This window comes from Diorhabda carinulata, chromosome 5, assembly GCF_026250575.1.
Source record: "Diorhabda carinulata isolate Delta chromosome 5, icDioCari1.1, whole genome shotgun sequence".
In the NCBI taxonomy this organism is placed as follows: Eukaryota; Metazoa; Arthropoda; class Insecta; order Coleoptera; family Chrysomelidae; genus Diorhabda; species Diorhabda carinulata.
In genome coordinates, this window is record NC_079464.1 from 24,248,883 (window position 1) to 24,269,057 (window position 20,175).

A 20,175-nucleotide genomic window follows, 5' to 3' on the forward strand; every position below is an offset into this window, starting at 1 on the left:
TATTTCGAATACTCCATAAAATGCTTCACATCAAATTTCTCCTTTGATTTGAGTCATCAATCTTATCTAACCTATAGTTTCTTCATCCATTTAGATGATGAGTGAAAATATTGTACTAATTATACTAGTTTATCGTTAGCATTCGTAATTATTTGAAGATACTTATCCTTTTCGAATCAAATACATTTCACGATATATTCATGATTGAAGTGTTTGCACCAGTCTTTTTGAGAGAAATAAAAGGGTGGAAATGAGCAAATGTTGAACAAAAATTGTTAGAAAAAATTATGGAATGCGTGCATTTTGTTTGGTATTACGTTCTAAATAATTAAAAAATTGCGTATTTTGAATTTTCCACAAATACGCCTTTTAATTTAAGAGTGGATAGGTTAGGTTAGGTTAGGTTAGGCTAGCAGACTATGACTATAATCGCAAAGATGAGAAAGTATTAACTCTTTCTTACTTTGTTGTTAACTCTTTTATAATTTTTCTTCTCTCATTCTCGGTAATAAACATATCAAGCTAAATACAGGAATTGAAGATACCGTCTTCATACCTGCAAATGTGTGCTTAACTTACATTTGAGCTCGAAACACCGTGCACTCCTCGATGCACGCGTTCAATAAAACACACCACATTTTTTACTGCATATCAAATTGGGCAATAATTACTCATTTTAATTGAGCTTAGAATGTCAATTACTAAAAATGCAAGACCAGATATTAATGCTTCTTGAAAACTTCGGCATTAGAAAAATGAATTAGCACGAGATAAATTGTCGATTGAGACAGATTTCGTTCTATACTTCTCCAAGATGTTCAATGTGCCATGTTCACGATTATTATGTTGTATTATTGACAATCAACAAATATATTTCAAAGTTATGTTATTTCAAAAGGAAATTATCCAATTTGTTTGATTCAGGCGTTCTTTATTTCTATTTCAAACTATTGTTATGGAACTTTTTCCAAGTCTATAATAATTGGGATGATTTGTGATTATTACCAGTGGAACTAAATCAATAATTCAGTTCTTTATTCTCGAAACGGTATAACTTTTCGGCTTTCTTTTGAAATACTGATTTGAGTAGGTCATTCATTCCATTTGGTTCATATTTCCTCGCCTATAAAGAAATAATATTCGTTGAAATAAAAATAGGACATTTTAAAGATATAGAAAAAGGACGTAGAATGGTTTTTTCCATATAAAAGACAATTTATTGGAGTTTTATCCCTTTTTTTATTTGTGTTATAATAGTTTTTAGACGATGAATGTTATTTCTCAAGGAAAAGGGAATTATGTTAGGAAAATAAGTAAATTGGGTCATTAAATCGAAAAGGAATCTCTTATCTTCTTGATATACTACTAGTTAGAAAGAGTTCCTCATGATAATAGGAATATTAATATACATATTCCCTTTATATTCATCCGTCTATTTTTACGGATGTTGATTAAAAACAATCCTCGAGATAAATATTTGAAAAATTTAAATTCGTATCGTTACTAATTCTTTGTACTATGCTACTTCTTAGGAGTTGGAGCCTATTTCCGAATTCTAGCAAATTTTCGATTCTATCGTCTATCGGTCTAGTTTGAGTGAATTCTTGTATCAAACAATCTAGGTTTCGTTTATGCGAAAAACATTGCTTCAACGCGTCTTTTAGCAAACTCCAATTAGTTGATTCTATCCGACTCCCTACCATTAATTGTGTTTTTCCCTGTATGCATTCAAATATGTGGTAATTCAATTCTTTGTCACCATAATTGGTATAAGTTGCTATTAAACTTTTTTTAAGTTCTGTTTCAGATGAAATTTGATTCTTATATAATCAAGAATCGCTTATGAATTATTCAATAATAATCTTTGTTGCCCAATAAAAAATTCAATATTCCTAACAACTATCCACCTTGAAAACCATGAAAGGGTTAGGAGGGCAAAAAGGAACTTGGCACTACCTCGATGGTTGCAGATACCAGTTTCTTCTACGAGTTTCTGTTCCTCCAAAGAATTGGTGGCTGAAAGCTCAAAAACGGTGACGTGAAGTCCTCACAAATATAATCTCTTTAGATTCGCGACAAAACGTCTGGAAATTCAACTGCTTAACGACACAAGCGAATTTACAGTGTTTTCACGACTTAGCGAATCTAACTGACTACGCCAGATAAATATTTGAAAAATTGAAATTCGTTTTTAGCACTTTCGCGGACCAAGCGGCATATGACGCTTTTAATACAAGGACAAAGCAGCATATGCCGACCAAATAGGAAATATAAAAGAAATAAGAATGTCTACGTTTCAAAGTGGAATAATAGGCGGGAAGTATTAGCAATTACTACCAAATATCATCCTCAGTTAGTAACTGCTCAAAAGAGGTATGGACAAGATAAAGTAAAGCCTGTGGAAATATCTCATTATAATATGAATATGTTAGGATCGATAGAAGTGATCAAGTGATCAGTTTCTTATTCTTCACCGAGGAAAAGCTTTTGGACATTACTCTTTCGAATTCGTATTATATACGTAGAACGTTCGATAAAAAACAAAATTTTTTACAGCTTTGGGAAAATCTCATAAAACACTACCTAAGCATATCCAATACAAATTTTGATGGCAGAAATTTAGTTCGTTGTGGGCCCATTAGTGGTGGAAAAAAGAAGACGCAATGATAAGCCCCTTTCTCAAGAAAGGATGAATGAGCATCATCCCCATCAGCCCATGTATTTTCTAGATACAATTCCTGATGCTAAGGATCCTCAAAAACGGCAACAAAACGGAAAGAGACAAAGTTCTTAAAAACCTTCCCCGAAAAGCTTCCTCTACCATACTAGAATACCATAAGTCGAAGAATTAGTTACTGCCTTATATTTCCATTTATATTGCAATGAATAAGGTTTTTTGTAGAAATTATGTGACGGCAAACGCCGTCTTTGTCCCAATAAGCCAATTTTCCACTCGGCCTAGGACAAGACGGTAATTATTCTAGCTTTTCTATTTTATCAAATAGTACCATGCGTTTTTTGCAGCCATCATTTTTCGCCCGTGTCCGCGAACGTGTTAAGAACAAAACTTATATTTTAATTACAAAAAGGGCGTTTTCACTACAAGAGCTAGACAAAAACTAAAACTGAAAATAACATATTTAACATTTAACATAAAGATAAGTGTACAATTCTAAGGGAGGTGTTATATTATATTTTATAAGTGTTAGCAAATTCTTGCCTCGTAACTCTCGTAAGAATCAAGTGAAACTTATAAGTGAATTGGTTATCATAGGTGACTACTGTGCTAACAAATGGTTTTTGACACGAATTTCACAATAGAAGAATAAGCAGAAATGATTTGAATATTGAGAGAAAGTTGAGAGAAATTGTTTAATAACATCCAGACTATATCAACAGCGGTATACTAAACGGAGACACCCAAATATTCGTGCGTTTGAAAGATTAATAGAGCGCTTTGTTTGTACTTGATCAATGGTATATGAAAAACACGAAAGAACAAAAACTGTTACTACGGAAAAAATATGATCTACTGCTAGCCATTATCAAAAATCCGCACATTAGTACTCATGAAATATCACGCCAACATGACATTAGACATTAGTGAAAAGTCGACCATTAATATTTACAGATATAAATACATCCCTATCGTATCGAATTACACCAATTTATTATCTTTGCTGATTAAATTTAGTGAAAAAGCTTAAGAATAAATCCGTCTTGAGAGATTTGTCTAGTGCTTTTTGGTGATGATGCAAGATTGTAGAGAAAAGTGCATAATTATCATTATTCCTTTATAAACAATCCGTGGGTTGTAAAATTGTCGAAAAAAGTGATTCACGAATGAATCAGGTGGTATTATTGGAGACTACTAAATGAGCTGCATTTCTTTGGTGAAACAACAATAATTTATTATAAGTTGTGTGTGTTTCCTTGAATAAATATTGTCGCTACAACTTTCTTCTTTCGAGGAGAACATCATTGATGCACAGATTTATACTACGTCATCATATGTCTCCAACAGTTCTAGAAATTCTGGGGATAATATTTACCCTAGTAAATACGACAAGATTTTCACTTCCATCGTTAATACGAGATTTAAAAAGTATACGGAGTTTCATCTTGAGAAATGTTAATGTGGATTTAGGCTCGGAAGATCAAGATTAGAATGCTATACATGTTTAAATCAAATTATAGAAAAATGTTACGATCAAGATATAAATATTAATTTTTAGTTACAGACTTCAAACAAGCTTTCGACAGCTTGAAGAGGTATAATACTGAAAGACATGTCAAAATTGCACGTCCCAAAAACATTAATAGAGCTTACCTGAATGATGATAACTGAGTGTAAATCACAAGTGACCAAGAGAAATGGAAAAACTCAAAACTTCGATATAAATTAAGGAGTCAGAAAATGTGACGGACTATTTAATATTCCACTGGACGGAGTAATAAAAGACTGCAAGCTGACAGGTACAATTATTACTGAAGAAGTCCAAATATTGGCATACGCAGATGATCTGGTTAGGTTAGATAATAAAGAGTGTGAAGAGCCTAAAAGAAACATTCTTGAAGATCCAGCAAAAAGCTTGTAAAAGGGAGCTAGAACTAAATGAAGGGAGCACTAAGTCTGTGGAGCTAGAAAGAAAAACGCCAAACATAAGAATATGTAGATTGGGAAATATATTTTAAATACTTAGCGAGTTAACAACCATAATGATTGAGGAAAGCAAATTACTCAAAGAATCCAAGCAAGCTCCCGAGCGTATCATAAATTCCTGTTTCTAATGCTATTAAAAAAAAATCGCCAGACGTACTAAAATGAAAATCTACAGAACAGCAATAAAGCCTACATTAACCTATGAAGAAGAAACGATTAATCTAACAAAATCTAATGGAGATAAACTTAACAGTTTCGAAAGAAAAATTATAAGAAGAGTATATGGGCTAAATAAGTTGAGTGAAGGACAATATAGAATTCTTATGAACGCGGAAACTTTCGAAAGTGCATAACCTTGAAAAAAAATTTTTGTTTCATTATTCATTATCTAGCACACATTTTTGCGCCGCAAATTTATGTCAGATATGGACCCAACTTAAAACACACACTCTGAACATTTGTTTTGTAATGTTTTTCTTATCCATTCATACGATTTCTTTAATTTAAACACTATATATACACTTAACTCATTGATAATGATTTATGTATCACTAGCACTTAACTAACTTGAATAATTTATGCAAATTCTTTGATTACTCTCAATTTCCGTTTTTTCACTAACACTCATCATAAACTGAATTTAACTGCTACAGAAATTCATTTTATATATCTCAAACGAATTTGGGGGATTCAAGGAAAATAAATAAACAAAACGAATAAAGATCCTCCTAGAAATTTTTACAAACAATGTAGATAAACCGCTTGCTCTAAAAACTTATATAAAAGTGGAAATCAAAAGAGCTCCTGGTATTTCAGCTTTCGCCGAATTTCAGTTCGTATCAAATATTGCTTACAGTTTTTTCATTAAATTATATTTGTTCTGTATAAAGAAATATTACTTAATTTTGGAAGAATTTGAAAATATTTGAGAAATTACCAGATCCTATATGGAGTACACTCCACAGAACAGAAAATGCACATCATGTGCGATTTAAAAATATATTAACGGCGAAAACATTGATAAAACAAAAGGAAATTTTTCATATTTTCCTGTATATCGATCTAAATCAAATTCGTTAAATCATCACGCATATTAATTCACCATTTATTAACCAATTATTATTCATATACGTAGTGTCTATGTCGTTGCGTTTTCAATATGAAATAGGTCATATCTTCACATAACTGCATGTTATACCCTGCTCACATATCGTCGCTGCTAAATAAACACGGCATATGTGTAAAAATTGAGCTTTCGAATTAATTCCGTGAAAAATTTCCCGTCTATTTTTATGTAGAACGTGAAGCTGAGTCAAACTCGTCAGATGCCGTTTGGCCATTACGTATTTACGTGAAATAGATATTTTTTGACGATTACAAGGAATCACATGAAAAAATCACCAATCTTTACTTCAGTTGTCGGTGCTATATCAATTGTGAAAAATCTAAGATCGAACTTCACAAATATTATCTAAAAAAAAAGAAGAGGGGTCTATCCTCGCAGAAATCAACTACTAGTAATGCTTATTCTCAACTAACTCATACAATGTTTCCTTTTTCACGTCGAGAAAAAATCAGTATGATGTTTGTCTCATGTACCAAAACACTAAATCAAAATACGACAGCATTTTGTTACGAACAAGTTCGTGAAATGGGTCCTTAAGTCGGCACTGTGTAGCTACAATGGAATTTTGAAGTATTGGCGAATTCACGAGGCGCGTTTAATCTTCTTTTTATAAATAGTATACGCACCTTTGATGTTTTCTCTCAGAACTTTTTATTATAGCAGGCGATTTATTTACAGTATTTCTATTGAATAATTTATAGAAAAGTTTATTTTTTGTTGTGATTTGTTTTTGTTCAAGAAGTTTGTAGGTTTCTATTTAGGATATATAAGGAGTTGTGTAAGCGCAGTTAGTTTAATTTTTAATAAATAGTCGTAGTGAAAAGAACGAAATGTTGAAAGTAGAAATTATTGAAGTGATATTTATAAGTAAATTATTATAAGTTAAGTGTATTGTATAGTGTGTAAATAAATTAAGAACGTGAGAGAGAATGTTTATTAATTTACCCCAAGAATAGAAATACTGTAAACGAATACCAAAAACAATACAGTATGAAGAAACCATATCCAGAATAAATAAGGATACGAGAACCATAGATTTAATCATGGCAGTCAGAAATACAAGCATGTCGGGTCAATAGCAAGAGATATCTGCCTACTACTACATTTAAAATAGTCGTTTAAAATTTGATAATTTTTGAACTAAAGGGACCGAACAGTGAATTATCACACTTGGGACAAGATAAAAGAATAATGAAACGTGATTTATATTGGAACTGGTATTGAAAATCTACAACATTTCAACAAAAAAGATGGGTGTCCAGTAGACGCCGTCATTTACAGTGAAAATTATTGTGGAAAACAACTCCTTGATGAATATATTATCTTTTTCTCATGCTAAAGTGATTTTCAAAAGAAGCACGTATGACATAAACGCATATTCAAAAACTCATTTTGCAGGTATACCAATTTTATTTCACAGCGACGATACATCAGTTTAATTTTTAGATAGATGAAACGTATTTGGAAACTAATTTTATTATTAACTCATTTTCCTAATAATGGAGTATATTATTATCATGATTTGTTGCTCGTAACGAAACATTTTTAATCCGATTTTCCTAAATTGATACAACCTTGTTTGATATTTGTGTCTAAAGGCTAAATCTCAATTACTGTGTTTGTCAGTTGTTTATTTACATTTCGAAAAGTTTTTCTGACGATCTTGGTAATGAAAAAAATTTAAGTTTGCTTCAAATTCCATATTTCCAATGGAATTACGAAAAACGGAAACGTTCAAAATGTTATAGGAGTGCCAGTTGTCCATTCATGTGTTTTAACGTCGAGAACATCAAAAAAGTTTAGGGAATCCTACTCATAATCGTCGTGTCAATATTCAAATGATAGCAGAGGTTCACAACATCTCTAATGTATCGACTCAACATATTTTGTTTGATGTTTTGTGTATGAAGCGTGAACTCATACCAAAAGACGTCAATCTTGTACATAAACAACGTCGAGTAAAAGTCGCAGTAGAGACGCTTATTAACGTAGTTGGGTATTCTACATCCATCGAAAATCAAATAATTCTCATCCTCATCTTCAATTAACGTGATGTAGTTCACCATGAATTTTTTTCAGAAGGTCGAACAGTCAATCAAGAGTACTAGTTGGTCGTTTTGAGGCGTCTGCATGAGGAAATTTGTCATAAACAACTAGATTTGTGTGCAGACAATTCATGGATTTTTTCACCACGATAATGTGCCATTTCTATCCATAATAATAGTGACTAATTTTTATCTGAACATGGGTCATTCCTTGTTCACCGTATTCACCAGATCTGGATTTCTGTGACTTTTTCCTCTTTTAGAAACTTAAAATCCACTTTGGAAACCATACCATCCAAAGCTTGTGTTAAAATAAGTGGAAATGCTGTTTTTTCTGTTAATCTGGGTTTAATTTGATTACATATAGTGAACCTACTAATTTTTGGATAATTCTTGTATTCATATCCACACTACATGTACTAAATTGAAATTTTGGAAGTTTCTATTCATACTTCCCAATTTCTTCATATCGATAAGAGAAATACTGTAACGGAGATGTAATTCCTGTTTCAGCTTTCATTTGTTTATTACTTACATCATAATCACGTTCGACCATCAAATTCTCCAGATTTTTGCATAAATTCAGGAAAGCTGCTTTCGAAACATTTGAAGTATTGATTAATTTTTGTTTCAGGTGGATCGTATAACCACAACTTCGAATATTGTACAACTATAAGGTAAGATAATCAAATTTCATATATATCTTTATCAAAATCATATAAACTTCGTCTTTGATAAAACTAATAAGTATTTGATAATATACTCAACATTATATTGCCATAGAATGATTAACTACAAATCAAGCAGCGATAATCATCTCGCTAAATGGAAAACAAAATAAAAAACTTTTTGATTTTCATTTTTATTACACTATTATTCCATATATTTAAAAAGCATAAAATAATAAGCAATGAGGAACTTTTTCACAACATTTTAGGATACTGTGGGTCTGCAATTCAAGATTGTGTCACTTTCATAAACTATAAGGCTTTAAGTGTCCTGACCTTGAGAACAAAGATTCTTTATCTTCTCAGACTAGAGAAGAAAAGCGATCCGTTTATAACTGAAATCTTTTTTGTCTGTTTTTGAGGGGCAATAGAATGGTACGAAATGTTGGTTTAAATAAAAGGGAAAAAAGTGAATGATGGCTTCCTCGTGACTCTTAACATTTGTTATTAACGATGTGCTTTTATGAACGAATGTCTCTTGACAAATAAATCTAATCAAGTAATTGATTCTTAATACTTTGGAAAAATTACGAACAATCTTGTATATTTTCCAAAAAGATCAGTGAAATATTCATCAGTGGCAGATTGGAACTATTTTATTTATAAATTTTCAGTTTATTGTACCTGGATCAACTGGATTTAGTGATTAATATACTGTCTTCATATAACTGAATTTTCATCACAAATACTTGATTTATTGTGGCTTACGCTTTCAGTATTCTAACATCCTGTGTTCCGAATGGGTTTATGAACTTGATTTTAATCCTTATATTCTTTATACGAGGTCTGTTATCAAATGGAGTGAGAAAGAAAGAAATTTATTGACAACTATGCATGAATAGAATACTTATCAATAATAACCAGCAAAGGATCACCCTGTATATTTTTCGCATTTCCAAATCCTTAAGGAATACTTATTATTTCTCAACAAATGTTCTCTATACCTAAATGCCATAATTTCGGAGTTATAGCTACATTTGCGTTGAGATATTTGACATTGCAATAAATTATTATTGTTGAAATTCATCGAAAGTCACAATGGATCGAAAGAACGAATTGATATTTGAATGATATCAGGATATGGTGATAGAATTCAACAAGAAAAGTTTGATATTTTTAATAATTTATATCCTAACCGAAATCCCATAACAGGATCTAGTGTCAGTAAATTAGTAAAAAAGTTTAACGAAACTGGTTCAGTAGAAGATTTATCCAAATCAAGACGCAGAAAAACTGCATCAATTAAAAACGAATTTTTTGTTATATGTGTACTGTTATAACACGATCCACACTTGAGTACTTGACAAATCTCCAGGGAACTTGATATTTCGCAAGCATCCGTAATCAAAATTTTACGTGATAATAAATTCCATCCATACAAAGTAACGGTGGTTCAACAATTGTCAGATGACGACTTTGATAGACTTAATGATGGAAAAATGTTACAATCAAAACGATCGAAAATTTTTTGAGTAATGTTATGTTTTGCGATGAGGCCACTTTTTGTATTAATGGAAACGTAAATCGGCATAATTGTAGATACTGGTGACGTAACAATCCTCTTTGCGTGAATCCCACACCCAATATCCCGAAAAACTGAATCTATGGACTGGAATAATAGGCGACAAAATGATTGGTCCCTTTTTCATTGAGTGTAACTTAAATTGTCTGGCGTATTCAGTTTTATTGGAAAATAGTATTATACCTGAGTTGACCCGGATATTTCCAAATCCAAGTAAGTATTTTCAATCATATTTAAAAAAAAACATCATTATTAGAAATTTTTAGACAATAATAATATCCCAAACGACAATATTTGGTCAGTAATATAAGATGGTCTCCGACCTCACTATGCGTGTGTAGTGAGGCAATACCTAATTAATGTGCTTCCTAGAAGATGGATTGGAAGACGTGATTTTGTCGAATGAAATCCGCGATCATCCGACATTAATCCTTCAGACTATTTCCTGTGGGGTCACTTGAAAAACATCGTTTATAGAAAAAAACCTACCAATATTCAGGAATTAAAAAATGGATTACCACAAAGATAAGACGAAGCAGTCAGGGATGTTGTAAAATATATATATCAAAGTATTGAAGTAAATGGACAACATTTTGAGCATCTGCCGTAATCGCCTTTACTGCATGTTTTCGAAAATTCGTAATATTTCTACTTCACAAATGTGGATCTACTTCTAACATGACACAAACATTTAAAGATTTGTCTTCATTTGTTGTAGATTTTTTACGCCATGATTTTAATAAATATTTTACTGCACCAGTTTCGATAAACTTTTGCTAACTTACCGACACTTACATGATTTGTATTAACACATAAATTATTGAAGAATATTCAAATTAAACGATGAATCGTAACCATCTAAATTTACAATATTCAGTGTAACTTTGGTAAATGTAGCTATAACTTCGAAATTATTGCATTTAAGTATAGAGTATATCACATGAAAAACAATCAAGATTTCTAAAAACACTAAATATATAGGGTGATCCATTCGAAATAACAAAGTTCATTACTTTTCCGGAAAAATGAAATATCTTACAACAATGTAGATATCATCATAATTTCGGCCATATCACAAGACCTTTGAGCACAAAAATTTATAAAATCGTAGAAGCCGTTTTCGAGTCACTCAGTGCATTATACACACAATTCCTCATCGTCGTGAAATCTCTGCTAGTTTTCTCCATTATTGGAAATAAGTGGAAATTTCTTGGATGGAAATCATCAAAATTTCATAAGTCAACATTTCTCGAACTGTTCTCAGAGATTATATAAACTTTGACAGCAATTCTTCCTTGGTGATATAATTTCAAAATATTTTTCTTTTTTTTTCTTCACCTCCACACTCAATTTGTTGTACGCGTCTTCTAATTTCAAAACTACCTTCAGACGCTCACCTTAGAGATTGATTAATTTCCATATGGTACTTCGCCGTTTTTGTCACACACACACAAACTCACACACACTCCTATCGATAACTTCTCATAAGATTAAGGACACACCTGGCAAAAATCACATTTGCATCGCACATTTGAAATATGAATATGAAAAAACATATCCCAACTACTTTACTCCTCATATACTTTCCGTTGTCCGATCTCTGGGTCCTGAGTTATTTCTAATCACTGTTTCAATGTTATAATAGTAAACTTCGAATTGTTCAATGCTTTTTGCTTTCTCCTTTCTTCAGATATTGTTTTGTATCAAAGTTGTCTACTCATACCACTATCTATTATGAATAGCATAGTGATACAGAGATTGGGTACTTGGGGCCACTTTTTTTTAAAAAGTGGATGTATATTCTAGATATATCTTATGTACGGAATAAATTTATACACTGACACTAAACAATTCACAATACTATGCACTAACACTAAGTATAGAGCACTTATTTAATTGTTCACTATTACATAAAAAGAACTTTTCGGTTGTTTTCTCTACAGAAGCAGTCATATTGTAATGTAATAGGCTATAAAAACTTTACAAAGGAATATCGCTTTAAAACTGGTGCATTCACCAAACTTTAGCATATAATCGAACAGTCTGGTAAGTGGACGAGATCGAAATTACTTTGACCTATATCATTTCAAAAACTAAACGAATTCCTCGCTTATTGGAATAAAAATATGTTATATTTCTGGACTTCATTGAAATTCTTTGGTGTGATCATAAATGGTTTCTCACGTTTAGTTTCCTTTATTGTGAGAAAATAAGTGAAAATTGAGCCGTGAACAAATTCAAACCCCTCTAATTGGAATTGATTTTACATCATATATTGTTCATAATCATAACCAACATTGAAAACCACATTATGGAAAACTTTAAATTAATCTCAATATTTGATGGTGTAGCAAATAGAAATCCAGAATGTGGATTTCAAAATTGTATAAGTGAATATTCGAAATCCCATCGAAAGTGAGCTAACCAATCTTTGATGTTTATAGAAATTTGTATTCGAGCCTAGAATGCCTTAGCTGCAACAAACGAGACTTCTTCACACTCACACACATATACACAGAAAAAATGGTCATTTTCTCTGATTTCAATGGATATTTATATTCATATGGCCTTAATAGTTACACTCCTACACATCATTCCTCACGAATTACTGGGAAAATTAAATTGGAAAATGTCATGTTCTAATACTTGGATCATATATAATTTATCATTCCATACAAAAGCAGCAATAAAATATTGAAAAGAAAGCGATATTTCTGTGGTTTTTACTAAGCCAACAAATGTTTCAAAGATCAAAAATATCGCATTCAACCGAAATGCACAATAATGAATTTTGCAAATGATAGAGAAATAAGACTTTTGAAAATAAAAAAAAAATATATCAAATCAGAAGAGGGAGAAACAAGTGCAGAAATTCTTGCTACAAAGAACAAACTTGCTTTTAAAATTGTTTAATTGACATGAATAGCTATGGGCTCGTCGACAGGGCTGCCTACGTAGTAGATGTTGAATACAGTACCCTTTGTAGATCTCATTCTATAAAAATTTCTTTGTTATTTTGTATATAAACGAGTGAATACACATAAATGGATCAAACAAAACAAAATAACAATTATAATTCACAGCTATGCTTTCTATACAAATTGGTTACATTAACAAAATTTTATGGATTGATAGACATGTGCTAGGAAATCATTCTATTAACTTTATGAATTTAGGTATTAATTCGACAAATGGAATTGATTTATTTTCTTTTGTCAACAAGAATCAAAACATATTCCACTCAAATAAACTCTTCTTATTGTGTAGATAATTTAATTATATTTCATTCATTATAATCATCATGATTGAGTTCTTAATAATAAGTTTAAGGTGAATATTTTGAAAATTAAATAGTGATTCCTTTCTTGTAATTAACTATGAATTGCCGGTTACCTTGGGGCACAACTGAATTTATTATTAAAATATGAATTTTTTAACCTTTTTTCTTCGTGTCCTTACTATTGATTCACTTGAAAATATTGTTTACTTTTATCTTCTCTTGCCTTTTTCTCTCTCTCCTCCATTTGTGTGACTTGGATCTCTGAATGATAGTCCGTCATAATTCGATTATTTATTGAAGTTTATTCGACGTCTATGTCACTTTCCACAAGATGATTGAATGAACAAAAGAATTAGGTTCATGGGTTGAATCGTGTTGGAATTTTAAAAATTTTCGATGTTTTGGCTCCCACTTTGGAGCCATTATCAGAAGAAGGGTGGGGATAGGATGATTATTTATTCATTGGTAAGAAGTGATCCTATTCCGTGGTCTCAATCTGCCTACTCCATGCAACGATTCACCACTTTTTCTTGATTGTCTTGAAGGTCTCAATCTGCCTACTCCTTAGAATTTCACCGATAAATTCAAAAGCTGGAACAAAAATTTTGAATAATTAAAATAAAAAAAAATTTGCTTACCATCAACAACACTGTTAATACTACTCACTTCTGGTTTTGAGTTGACTGGGGAGCTAGTTGAATGGATCTTGTAATTATAGAGGAACTATTGTCGGGTTTTGAGGTTTTGGTGCGCGCGGGAAGTATACTTTAGGCAGGAGGAGTGAGAAATGTGTAGAGATCGACTTCTTGGAGGGCTCTAGAGGAAATGTTGTTGTTGACCGGAATGGTATTGAAGGTAAGTGGATGAAGGAGGTGTTTCCAAGTTGCCGGTAATCTCTGGCTATTATCCCTTGTGTTCAGATAGTTTGGACGTTTCTCTTGGAGTAGAGCGATACTTTGTTTCTATTGAAATTGATTGTGTGTCCGGTATGGATACAATGTTGGACAAGGGTGGAAGAAACATCAGAATTAAAGACAGGCAACAAGTGTTCCTTGACTCGGACATACGTCGATTCGTCTTTTCTTTTTGATAAAGATTTGATAATTTCAAATCTACTCACATTTATTGAAAATTTTGGAATCATTACTGTCAAAACACATCCTGAAATAATATACAAATTTGAAGTTTATTGATTTTGGTTGCTATCTAATTGATTTTTTTCAATGAAATCAATCCATATCTCTATTTCATTCAATAATGTTGAAATTAGCCAGATGTCAGTACAGCAAAATTTTGAAGCACATATATTTCATTCTCTCTTCCAATGAATAGGAATTTGAATGATAAGGTATAACAAAACGAATGAATTGCGAAATTTGGCAAAGGAGTATTCATACTTGAGTTCAATTTACACTCAACCCTCAGAAAAGGTGCAGGTATGTTAGATCATGAAGTTCCACAGCTAATATTCTTTAATGAAACTCACCTTGAGTAGATATTTGGTTTTGAAAAGTAACAGCTCACGAAGTATATTCAAGCAGACAAATAGAAGCAGTACTCATCAATCCTTTTCAAGGCTTTTTTTATAATTGGACAAAAGAGAACTGATTGGAAATAATTGTCCAAAGACATCATTGATCTTTGAAATTTACATCGCATTTGGAATATTATCAAGCACTCAATGGATAGCATATTGAGCATTTTTCTGAGAGAAATATTTGATTTCACTCATTCCATCACTTGGTATAATTTTGCCACTTCTATTATTTTGACACTAACACTATTTGCAGTATTTCATTGTCTCATATTTCACTTACATATTCAAACACTAAGAGCGCGACTAGAAAGACACGTAAATGTTTGTTTCCACAAATTGTTAAAATTGACATATTTAAATTGGAGTAGATTTCAAGTGGATAGATGGAATTTCATCGTGTGGTTCAGCGATGTGTGAATGTCGGAGATGTTTTGTATGTGTTGCTTGTCTGAAGCCATCGTGAAGAAACGAGAATTTCAAATTGATATTGGATGCGGTATTGTGGTGATCAACAACCAGAATAAATGGAATGAGACCTAAACATTTAAATGTGTAGATTCGTTGAGAAGAATAATTACATTCCTTATAAAATGTTTGCTAGAAACTGCTGATAGATATTTCAATTTTCAATCTTAATGCTAGAAAGATAATCTTGGCAATTTCAACATTTCAACAATTCCTTATTATTGACATTTGTGTAATTTAGATTAAACAAAAATCGTTGATTACTGATGTGTTGTGTGAGGTAGTAATTCTAGAGAATAAACAGATTAAATACAAAGCCGTTGTATAGGGGTTAACTGTGTTTAGTTTTCACGGCAGTAATAACTTTACAACAACATAATGGACACTCTCATGAGTACGTTAGCTACTCTCATGACAACATATATCTGAAATAATATATTGCCATGGACGCAAATTACTAAATTGCATGATCTCTTTCGTTTAGCGTGAGATAGGATAATAAAAATATGTTTAATCCTGCTCAAAATAAGTTATTGTAAACTTCAGTCCACTGACTTTCAATTTCTCATCTACGAAATTGGTTTTATATTCAAACGATTTATGAGAACATTATAGCGGAGCTATCTCGACATGATTGGAAATTTTAGAGATTTCTATTGAAATTTTGTGTTTTAAGCGACAACTATCAGAATTTTTTAACAAGCAATTTTCATATACAATTTGTGCTTTCACAATTAGCTACTGGTTACTAAGAACAAATTTATTTACTTGAAGAGAAATTGACCTGAAAAAATTTCTTTACAATTAAAAATAGATTGAATGAGAGATAACTACACAAAACATACATTTGTAAGAATTGTTAAAACATCGGAAAATCGAGAAAAATAAGAAAGTGTACATATTTGCCTATATAGAATTCATCAATTTATTTTGTTTGTTTAAGATGTTTAATTTAGCCTTTTGGTTTTATTTTTGCGATTATTTAGTAGTTTTCGAACAAAAATATGGGTAATATCACATATTATTTATAATGGTATCTCATACCGATGCGATGGTAGTGAGAGTGTGAAAATTTTTCAGAATAGCGGTTGAAGGTTGAATATGAATTGATTGATGTGAATGTTTTATGTGGATAAAATGAGCTAAAAATCACAATCGCAAGAGAAACCGAATTCTAGAAACAAAGTCAATGAAACAGATGAGAAAATTAAATTAACTAACCAATTTATTCGCCGTCGATTGCGTTCAAAGTGTTCGGGTAAAGTCGAAATCAGCTCGGTAAGAGCTCGAAACATATTCGAATAAGAAGTAAATGATTGAATCAATCCAAACATCTATATTCCAGATACACTTGTAAGAGATCGACTTTTCACGCTTTTTACTATCAAATCGTTATGTCTCAGTTGTAGCAATATACAATTCTGTTTGATAGTAAAGTCAAAATATAATTACCAATTATTCATATGTGATTGATAAGAAAGGTTTTTTTTGATTATTGAGCCTGCATCTCTTTTCGACGAATATATATTATCAATATACAATGACTTAGAAGATACCAAAGCAATATTGAAAGAAAAGTATGAATAAGAAATAGTAAAATGTGCTTGAATTACGGTTATCAAGATTTAAGTATCTATCAGTTTCTCGTAACAAATTCACTGTCAGAATGAATATGCCGTTTATTCTTTATGAAGGTCGGATAATTGATATTTACCAAAGTTTTACTCAAACGATAATTAGATCACCATGATTAACTATACGTAAAATAGCCAATTACAAGCGATTAAAGAGAATTGATTAGTGTGGGCTTCATTCGATTGAATATGTATGTGTTAACTTGTGATAATTATGTATGATGAATTTTAGGAATACATGATCAAACTTAATAACATGCAAATCTGTCGTATCATACATGAGTGGAGCACTTTGATGTGTTGATTAACAACAAACGTTGGTTAACAATATTCAGTCTAGCTCATATTAACTCCACTATTATTTTGATGCTGCAAAGTAATATTAGATATTCGTCAGGGCATCTGGAATCTGCTTTTATTCTAAGCTATCCCATACTAATTAATATCATTATCAAATGTGTATAGTAACATTTCATTGACTTCAAACTAAGGAAATTATTACAACAGATATGGATATGTAGATCACATAGGATCTATGCAATGCAAATCCGTCCAAATTTTTGCCCGTATTAATAACGGTATTCACATTAAGAATACTGGTATTTTCGGTAGTGAAACATTAGCACTAGTTGATACACGTTACACGGAAGTTTGATTCGGGGAATCTCCCATTCACTTAAGATCAAATGAGATCCTGTTCACTGTAGCTAAAGACTGTTTCTTCAGGGCGGATTGTTTTTTCAATACGTAGTCTTAAATTGAGAGTGAAAGCTGTTAGTTTTGGGCTTGTGCAATAATTAATATGTGTAATTGAATTTGGTAATACTCGACTTCAAGAATCATGATATATGTGTATTCTGAATAAGATTGTAAATCAAGAAACTAATTTTTTGCTCGACTTTAAACACTTAGCAATTAAGTTTTGTTCTCAAAAGATATCAGTGTTAGTTTCTATTGTAAACTCATCTACAATATCTAATAATTATTATATACATTAACGTGAGCTTTATTAAATGTGCTGCACATAAATAAATTTCCTATTATAAAACTTATTTCATAGTTAATTAATAACTTAGTTCCACGTTTTTAAATTTATTATTTAATTAAAATGATTGTTCTAGAATAAATTGTATGAATTCGGAATCCAATATATTTCAAGAACACAAAAAAGGGAGCGATGTTAATTAAACACTAAAAAGGGAGCGATGTTAATTCGGTTCGGCATTATTATTTAGCTGCTAATCATGGGCAAGTGACATCTACTTGAAAACTCGACATAATATAAATTTAAAAAATAAAAGCGACGTAGCAGCAAATAATGAAAATGATGTGTCTTGTTCTAGTCAAAAGCTACCAAAAACATTGGATTATTATGTTCAAAATCAAAAGGAGGAACAGTTATGTGAAATCCTGGCTCGTATAGTGATCGAGTGATGGATTACCATTTAGAATTTTTTGCTCTCCGGAGGATATAAGAAGAGGGCTATATGATCTACCAAAATCAGCTGCAACAATAAAATCTACAAGAAGATAAGAATAGAAGTTATTAAAGAAATGTTATTGAAGAAATGTCTTATTCAAAATGGAAAGGAAACCGAGTTGGCTTAACATTCGACGAATGGACTTCGGTTCGCAATCGGTATTTAAACAACAAACGCACATTCTACTAGAAGATATATACGAAACATTGGACTAGCCTGTTTACATGGAAACGTACCAACGGAAAAATGTTTGAAGATCTTGAAAATAGAATTACAAGAATTTTATCTCAAATTAACAAATGACATTGTTTGTATATCGACAGATGGTACGTCAGTTAGGATAAAACGCGGACATTTTATTGAACTCCAACATCAGTTATGTTTAGCACATGGCATATCCACCTAAATGTTAGAGAGTCCTTCACAAATACAACTCCAGATTAGTGACCATTGAACCAATTTAATCCCAATCTAGCGATTGTGATAGTGATGTAGATGATGACGTTGTAATAGAAACTGACAATGAAGAAGATAAAAAGATTACAGACGATAGTGTTGTCCTAGATTTTGGATCTGTTGACACTGAAATAAATTTTAATTATGCTGATTTATCCCCGCTGATAACAAAAAGTAGAAGTGTCATTGAAATTTTCAGAAGATCTCCAATAAAAAATGATCAATTGAATTTGCAAATGGATGTCATAATACGATGGAATAGTTCACTTATTATGTTGGGAAGGTTTTGCCAATTACGGTATTGTGTCCAATATGTATGAATTGATTCAAAATCAAACATAGTCTCCTCCAAAGAGTAGTTTCTATTAATTTTTGGAATCATGCATTGTCACCAATTGAATTAGCAGTCGAAGCACTATGCGGAAGAGATTCTAATCTTGTTGCAGACACGCGTCGTTTAAATTTATGATTGACACGCTTGTTGCACCAAAAAGTGGAATACCTAAGTATTGAATTGATGGATGCTCTGAAATCTAGAATAATGCAAAGATTAATAAACATATCTCAAGTTTGGAAATATTTATACAACGCTTGACAAAACAAAATCAAAACGGAGAGACAGACATATCCTAAGCTTAAAAAATATTTTGTTACAAAAATAATGATCCCTCTTTTAAAACGCCTAGGAGTTAAAAGTAATGAACCAGACAGAGAAGATTTTCATTTTGTAGATGAAGACACACCAGTTACATCTCTCTCCACTAGTACTTCAAAATATTTCGCTCTCAATATCACTGTTACTTCAAGAATACATGATTCATCTCAAAATTTGGTTCTTTAACTGAAGGAGAAAATTGAGTGATTTACAATTTTTTGCATTACGTGAGCCTTTGTCAGAATAAAGCAAACCAATTGATTATTACAATGACTGGTGGATTTATTGTGTATGTGTATTTTGGTAGATATGAATAACCACTTCACTGATCTCAATATGAAGTTACAGGGTGAAAATCTGATTGACACTCCAATGTACTCAAGTCTTTGAAACAAAATTGAGGCTGTGAGAAAATCAAGAGAAAAATCAAATTTTGGACCACTTCCCTCATTTAAAATAATTTGGCACAGCGAATAAAAAAAATTGCATCAATATTGTCGACTGCTGTAAAATTTGATTAGGGAACTCAACAATCGTTTTAAAGACATTCACAAAATGAAATGGAATTTTCAACAATCAATGA

At 31.5% G+C, this 20,175-nt stretch overlaps 1 protein-coding gene across 6 annotated transcripts in view; it reads left to right on the forward strand.

Annotated features, from left to right (window-relative positions):
* Nucleotides 1-20,175, forward strand: part of LOC130893859 (connectin) — a 619,332-nt gene that overhangs the window by 212,490 nt on the left and 386,667 nt on the right. For 5 of the 6 annotated variants that reach the window (XR_009059258.1, XR_009059256.1, XM_057800277.1 and 2 more), the window contains one exon: nucleotides 8,469-8,511. The gene's annotated coding sequence lies outside the window, so the exon portion shown is untranslated. Of the gene's footprint in view, nucleotides 1-8,468; nucleotides 12,777-20,175 lie in introns of those variants that run through there. The other variant, XR_009059257.1, reaches the window with a different exon arrangement.